A 6,586-nucleotide genomic window follows, 5' to 3' on the forward strand; every position below is an offset into this window, starting at 1 on the left:
TGTAAGCTACAGAGAGATGCGAAGAGCAGGGGGCTGGGATCTGATGGTTTTTTGGTTTAACTGCTCATCCTTACTAACTAGTAGTTTATGGTGTTGAGTAAGGGATCTAACATCGCTGAGTTAGTTTACTCAGAAACATCTCCCTCAGATGACTTGCAAATAGATTTGGTCAAATATTACATCTAAAACGCATAGCATGCACCTTTTGCTCAAACCACGGCAATTCCATTCTCCCATCCTCACTTGTCTACCCGTAGGAAGTGACCCAGAGATGGAAGGACTTAAGGGATCATTTGCTTCCTGTCTGGAGTCGCCTAAATGGAACTTCTATAGAAAAAGAAATACTTCCAGATGCTTCTGGTTAGATGCCTGTCTTCTCCAGGGAAGGCCCACACCGAACAAGATCCCCAGCAGGCATCTGAGCTCAATCCTTTCCTCTGCCCCTTCCCAAAGGAACGAACAGCACACAGGAAATGCACTTTCTGCTCAGCTTCTCTAGGCTCCAAGGTTAGAGGAGGGCCCGGTCTCCACTGCAGGCCACTGCAAAGGGCTGTGCTTAGTTTGTCTAATGCACTGCCAGAAAACCTGCTTGCCTGTCCACATAATCCACATTCCCCAGCACCAGCTCTATCAGTCACATGGTGGATACTGGCTTCGGAATGTCAACAGGCCTTCAAACTTAAGGGAAGGAAGGAAGTGTTATTTATTGGGCCTCCTTAAAGACCACTCCAGGTACCAAAGTCTGATAGTCCAGAGAATAAATCTGCCCCTCTCCCCAGGAGGTGGGATTATTTAGAGGTAAAAACATGACGCTGGATTATGGATACTCAGAGCCTCAAACACAGTACAGGAGTCTTCTTGGTGGGATCCTCAGAGAGGGACAGATGGAGGCTAGAATAATAGCTAATGCGTACTAAGTTCCAGGAATAGATACTGGACAAGATTTAACCCTACAAAGTGGACACTGTCATTATTACAGGAGAGGAAGCTGAGGCTCAGAGAGACTGCTGCAGCTTGTCTGTGACAGAGCCCAGTGGCCAGGGCAGGGTCCACACCTCGCACCAGGGGACCATGCTGCTTCCGACATGAGGCGTCATCGCTCCATTGTGATGATGAGGGAATTGCTGACCACTGCAGAGCCCATGTCCCCAGGCAGGTCCAGTGAGCCTTGAACCACACTGGCACAAGCAAAGTCCGGGGGATCTTCAGGCTTTTTCCCTCTGATGACTGGAGCCTTGGGATTTCCTGAAGCATCCTCTTGGTTGGTGGGTCAGCAGCAGAACTCTCTGGCCTTGTGTCCCTCCCCAGGGAGGCCACGCTGGGAACATCACCCCACCCCTACGGCCAGGCTGCAAGTAGTGTGTGATCAGCCGCTCCCAGCCTCTCCCTTTGTTTTGCTAGGAAGGCTCAGTGTCACCAGCACCCTACACTCAGATACCCTAACTCCACCCAGCCACTAGTGTCATTTGCACACCACTCGGTTTTTCTTTCTCTACTCATGTCCGTGTTTCATGTATACACTTATTTGCTTGATATTATTTCACTTTAATAACCATAAGCCTAAAAGGCAAGACTGAAATCCCAGCTCTGCCATTTATTACTTTGTGTTGTTGGGCAAGTTCCTTACTCTCTCTGTGCCTCAGTTTCCTTGTCTGTGTGCTGAAGATAACGACGATAACTACTTCCAGGAGCTGCTGAGCTGTTCTAATGCTACTGCATGGAAAGCGTTAAAATGCACCTAACACACAGCAAGCGCTCAGTAAGTGCTAGCTACCACCATCATTATGTTTACTTAAAGGGAAACTTTATGTCCCTGTCTTAAATGGGAAAATCTGCACCGCTTACCACAAGTAGAGAGCTATGGTAAAAATAAATGTAATGGAACAGATATTAAATGCTTGCTAATGCATACCAAGAGCTCCCCGCCTGAGACCTGCTGTCATTTTGTCAGGAAGGGTGATCAAATTGGTGCACAGCTACAATGACTGAATTTTATCCAGCCATTGAAAAATGTTTTAAATGATATTCAGTGACGCAAAGAAAATGATTACAATGGAATGCGTAGTTAAATAAAGACTACAAAATCACATTTCCAGTAAGAGCTCAGTTTTCTAAAGTATAGAGAAATATAAAAAAAGAACATACTTTTATAGGTAAATGGATGCAACTAGAGACCATACTCATAAGTGAAATAAATCAGACCCGCATGTGTAAACATCGCATTGTTTCCCTAGTGTGAGAATCTGAAAATAAAACCCAAAAGGTACAATGGATATTGTGAGAGGGAAAGAAACTGCTAGCGAAAGGAGAAAAGAAAGAAGGGGAAAAAATCATATATATATATACATAGTAGCTAAGATAATTGTACTACTAATTTCTATTGGTTTATTGTAAGGAACAGTTAATGCTTAACTTTTTGACCAATTTTACATGCTTATATCTGGTAATCTGAACAACTACTTTGAAGATAACAATATGCAATGTAACAACCACTATTGATCGCCTATCAGCTTGTTTTAAAATTCTGTATCATTTTTAATGTTTTTCCTTATTTTTATTCTCTTTAAAATAAAAAAAAATTAAATATAAAAAAGAAACATGCTATAATATTAACAGTACTGATCTCTGAGTGATGGAATTCTGGAGGGTTTTTAAATCTTTATATTTATTTCTAGATTTCTTATTCACGCTCACTTTCATATTGCCTAAGAAAATTGGACAAGGAACGTAGACCAGAAAAAATGAATAAAAATTACATATTTTTGAGAAGTAATAGAAGAAAGTAACCAGAGCTAAACCCAGCCTTAGCAAACTGTTGTTTTGTTTTGCTTTGCTTTGCTTTGTTCTTACATCTGTTACTGGCTGGGAAAGAAGGTTTTCCATCTCACTGCCTGCTGCCACCTGCTTTCTGTCTCCCCTAGAGAGAGCTCTGGCAGAGAAGGTGGAGTTCATCCATTGTCATGAGCAGGCGTCACCTCTGCAACGCATTGCAAGGTCTGAAGGTGCTCAGATGAGACTGTCCTGGGCTGTGACCTCAACTCAGAGTCTGGCCTCCAAGCCCACAGGGAAAACATGCCGTCCTCTTTCCCTGTTTTGGCTTCTCCCGTGATCTGGACTGCGACACTCAAGAGTTGCCCTGAGCTAAGGAGAGGCAAGGTGACATCTAATGCAGAAAGTGCCATCTTGGATGGCTGCAACCTGAGCTGGAATCCCGCAGCATCTGGGTGCCTCTGAGAACCACAGGGTGCTCATCTCTAACACAGGGTTAAATTAAATAATCTTACCTAGATCTTGGTGCAAAGTAAGAGTTCAATTCATTAATATCAATTTCCTCCCCCTGCTTCCTTTTGCATTCACTGTACCACCTCTCCCTGCTCCGTCTCCCTCCCCTGACTCAGGAGCGCCCCAAGGCACAGGGGCAGGGATGGAATCTGAGGGCTCCAGGCGCCCTCCTCTCCATCCACCTGGCTCTGGCGACTGTCAAGTAGGGAAGCTGTGAGACAGCCCAGTGGCTCTGTGGGACTACCAGGAGCGGTGGCAGGTGGGCTGGATGATGGAGACCTCCCCCTTGCATCCTCTGAAGCCAGACTAGAAGAAGCTGGCCACCAGCAATATGTGCGTAATGAACCCAGGGCCCTGCTTAACCAGGACACACTTCGTAATAAACATTATGTCCATTTATGCACCCAAAGATAACTCATCCTGAGTACTTGGCATGCTCCTGGCATCATTCTGAGAGCTGGACACACAGTGAAAAACTCTGGGTTCAGTCTTTACTCTTGCTAGAGGTGCAGGTACATCTGTCCACCTTCGTTACACAGACTGCAGAGCAAAAAGGCTGTGCCGTCAGGGAAGCCGAGAACCCATTCTGGGCAGCTCAGTGCATCAGGAACACATTCCAGCTTTCTCTCAGGGGCACACAAACTCTTCATCCCAAAACAATCATTCTCCTGGGCCCCTGGGGAATTTAGTTTCAGTGGAAGCTGTCACAAGGCCCTAACAACATTCACCCAAGATGCTGCTCAAATCCCCTGCTCTGCCTCTTGGTGGCTGGGTGACTTAGACAAGCCCTTTTCTCCTACTGGCCCCAGTGTCCTCACCTGTAATACATCACTCCTAGCACTGCTGCCCCGTCTCCAGAGACAGCTGTCTAGGGTCGAATGCCAGCAGTGTGACTTGTGGTGCCATCAAATGAGGATGGTATAGTCCCTGCTGAGTAATAGTCCCAGGCTGCAGCAGTAGTGAGTTATGGTGCAAAAAAGACTTAAAACAGTGCTCAATGTTTGGAAAGCACTGCCTGTTTCCTTCCCCTCTCACCGAAAATATATGTACGGGGCTGACTGATCACGTAGTAGCAAGTGGCAGATAGATTCCTCCCTGGATGACCTAGGGAAGCCTCACTTACCATCAAGTAGAGTGACAATTAGTTGTGGATACAACCACCCCCAACACATGTGTGGGAACACACACACACACACACACACACACACACACACACACACCACTGAATCATGAAGCAAACAAACATGACAATGCCAACTGTTTTGTCCATTAGATCAAAAATCACAGGGCCGGGGATATAGCTCAGTGGCACAGTGCCTGCCTGGAAAGTACAAGGTCCTGAGTTCAATTCCTGGTACCAAAAAAAAAAAAAAAAAATTGCAAGACACCTTGGCACACACAGTTCTGTTGAGGGGCAGAAGCCCTGGCGTCAGAGTCATGCAGACCTGAGTTCAAGTCCCAGCTCTGCTTCTTCTCATTCCATGACCCGAGGCAAGTCTGTTACCTGAGTTACCCCTTCATAACAGTGTGAGGGTAGAGGTAGGCAACTCTAGCCCCCTCATGAGTCTGTCACCACCCTCTGGGGATCCAGCATAGCAGCCTGGGAAGCTTTTGCTTTTCCCTGCAGCAGGCCCAGCTGTCCAACTCTGAGCCTGCCCTGAGAGCTGCCTGAGGTGCTAGAACAGCAGCTGCCACTCTGGGTGGCTGGAGTGCTGGCCAGGGGTCCCGGCTGCGCGAATGTTTACACCAACTACAGAGCCTCTCCAGCTTTTACGACTGTGTACTGCACAGGAGGGAGCGAGGCAGCTGGCCTGTGGCTGTCACTGGCCTTCCCTTCTGAGAGAGCCAGGCTGAGCACAGTTCCCTCTAGGAGTAGCTTCAAGCCTGGGCCCTGGAGGGAACAGGGCTGGGCCCAGGCAGAGACCCGGAACATGGAGCCCCGTGAGGGGCCAGGCAAGGGTACAGGAAGCGAGGGAGCCGGAGACAAAAGGAGAGATGGAGACAGAGATAAAAATGGGTTGTGAGCAGAACACAGGACAGGAGGGACAGGGACAGAGATGGGGCAGGGTCAAGGGTGAGACAGACTGGGCCAGCACAGGGTTCACACACATAGGGGCACAAGGGACAGAAGGAGAGACGCAGGAAGCACAGAAGGGAGAAAGCCCGGCCTGGGAGCTTGCATAATCACTCTACTGCCTCAAAGGGGCCCCTGTGGAGGCTAGGGGGGCATGCCCCAGTGGGAAGCCACACTTCACCCAAGGCGTGTGTGTTCTCCAACAACCAACAGAAGGAGCACAACAGAATGAAGTTAGGACCAACCGGCAAGATTCACTTTTTACTTAAATCTTAAGTCAGCAACAATAAAGACACTCTGCTAAAATACCACCCACCAAAGCCAGCTCCCCTGGAAAGTTCAAGTTAAGTGCCCCCATCCCAGCACCCTGTACCTTTAAGGAGGAGAAGGGTTCCCGCTGCTTCTCTCCCGGCTGAAGAGGCAGGTTATTCTAGGATATAGCTATGACTTACCTAAAACTGAGTTATTCCCCTTTCCTCTTCTGGCCAGCCTCTCTTCACTCTGGGGAGCTTTTACCATTTAAGGTCAATGTTACATCTGGCTCGGGAGCTCCAAGCTGAGAAGCCTCTGGCTGCAAGAGCCTCAGCTGCCCGCCTCCTCCAAGAGGGGTTGGGACTTGGAGCCAGAGCTCCTCCAGGAGCCCCCTGCAGCCTAGCTCTGGGGCTCTGGGCAGGGGACCCACCGGCCAGCCTTGGGCCTCAGGGTAGGCTGGGCCTGTGAGGCAGCCACTCACCCTGGGCCCCTCCTATGGTGCCTACACAGTAGATGGCAGCACCCATGGGTGGCTTGTGCAGCCGGACGCCACCCTGGTCTGATGGGGATGCGGGGGCTCTGCAGACCCCCCATGGCCCTGGAGTCCCCAGCAAGCATGTGAGCCTGGATAAGACCCTGGCCCAGAGCCAGGAGAGACTGGGAATGTTTCCTGTGCTGAGGATTTGGGGGCTGGGGCTCCTCCCACCTTAAACCCTTAGGATTACCAGAGAGAAGGGCTTGGGAGATTCGGCTAATCCCAGACCTGCGCCAGCCCCAAGGGTCAATCCCTGCTCCCCCACTTAATAGCCCTGTAGTGTCAGCGTTGTGGAGCCTCAGTCTCCTCATCTGTAAAGTGCATGTGTATGTGGGGGCAGAGGGATAACAGTGAAAATACCCAACTCTCTGGGTTAATAGGGGAATGAAATGAGACGGTATCCAAGTGCCAGCATCTCATAAGTACTGGATCAGCATGTATGG

General features: G+C 49.0%; 1 protein-coding gene across 1 annotated transcript in view; it reads right to left on the reverse strand.

Moving 5' to 3' along the window:
• Positions 1 to 5,856, reverse strand: part of Mrvi1 (murine retrovirus integration site 1 homolog) — a 112,422-nt gene extending 106,566 nt beyond the window's left edge. Inside the window, exon 1 of the mRNA XM_013511909.1 lies at positions 5,730 to 5,856. The gene's annotated coding sequence lies outside the window, so the exon portion shown is untranslated. The remainder of the gene's footprint in view (positions 1 to 5,729) is intronic.
• Positions 5,857 to 6,586: the final 730 nt, after the last annotated feature.

This window comes from Chinchilla lanigera, unplaced genomic scaffold, assembly GCF_000276665.1.
Source record: "Chinchilla lanigera isolate Chin_1 unplaced genomic scaffold, ChiLan1.0 scaffold00013, whole genome shotgun sequence".
Taxonomy (NCBI): Eukaryota; Metazoa; Chordata; class Mammalia; order Rodentia; family Chinchillidae; genus Chinchilla; species Chinchilla lanigera.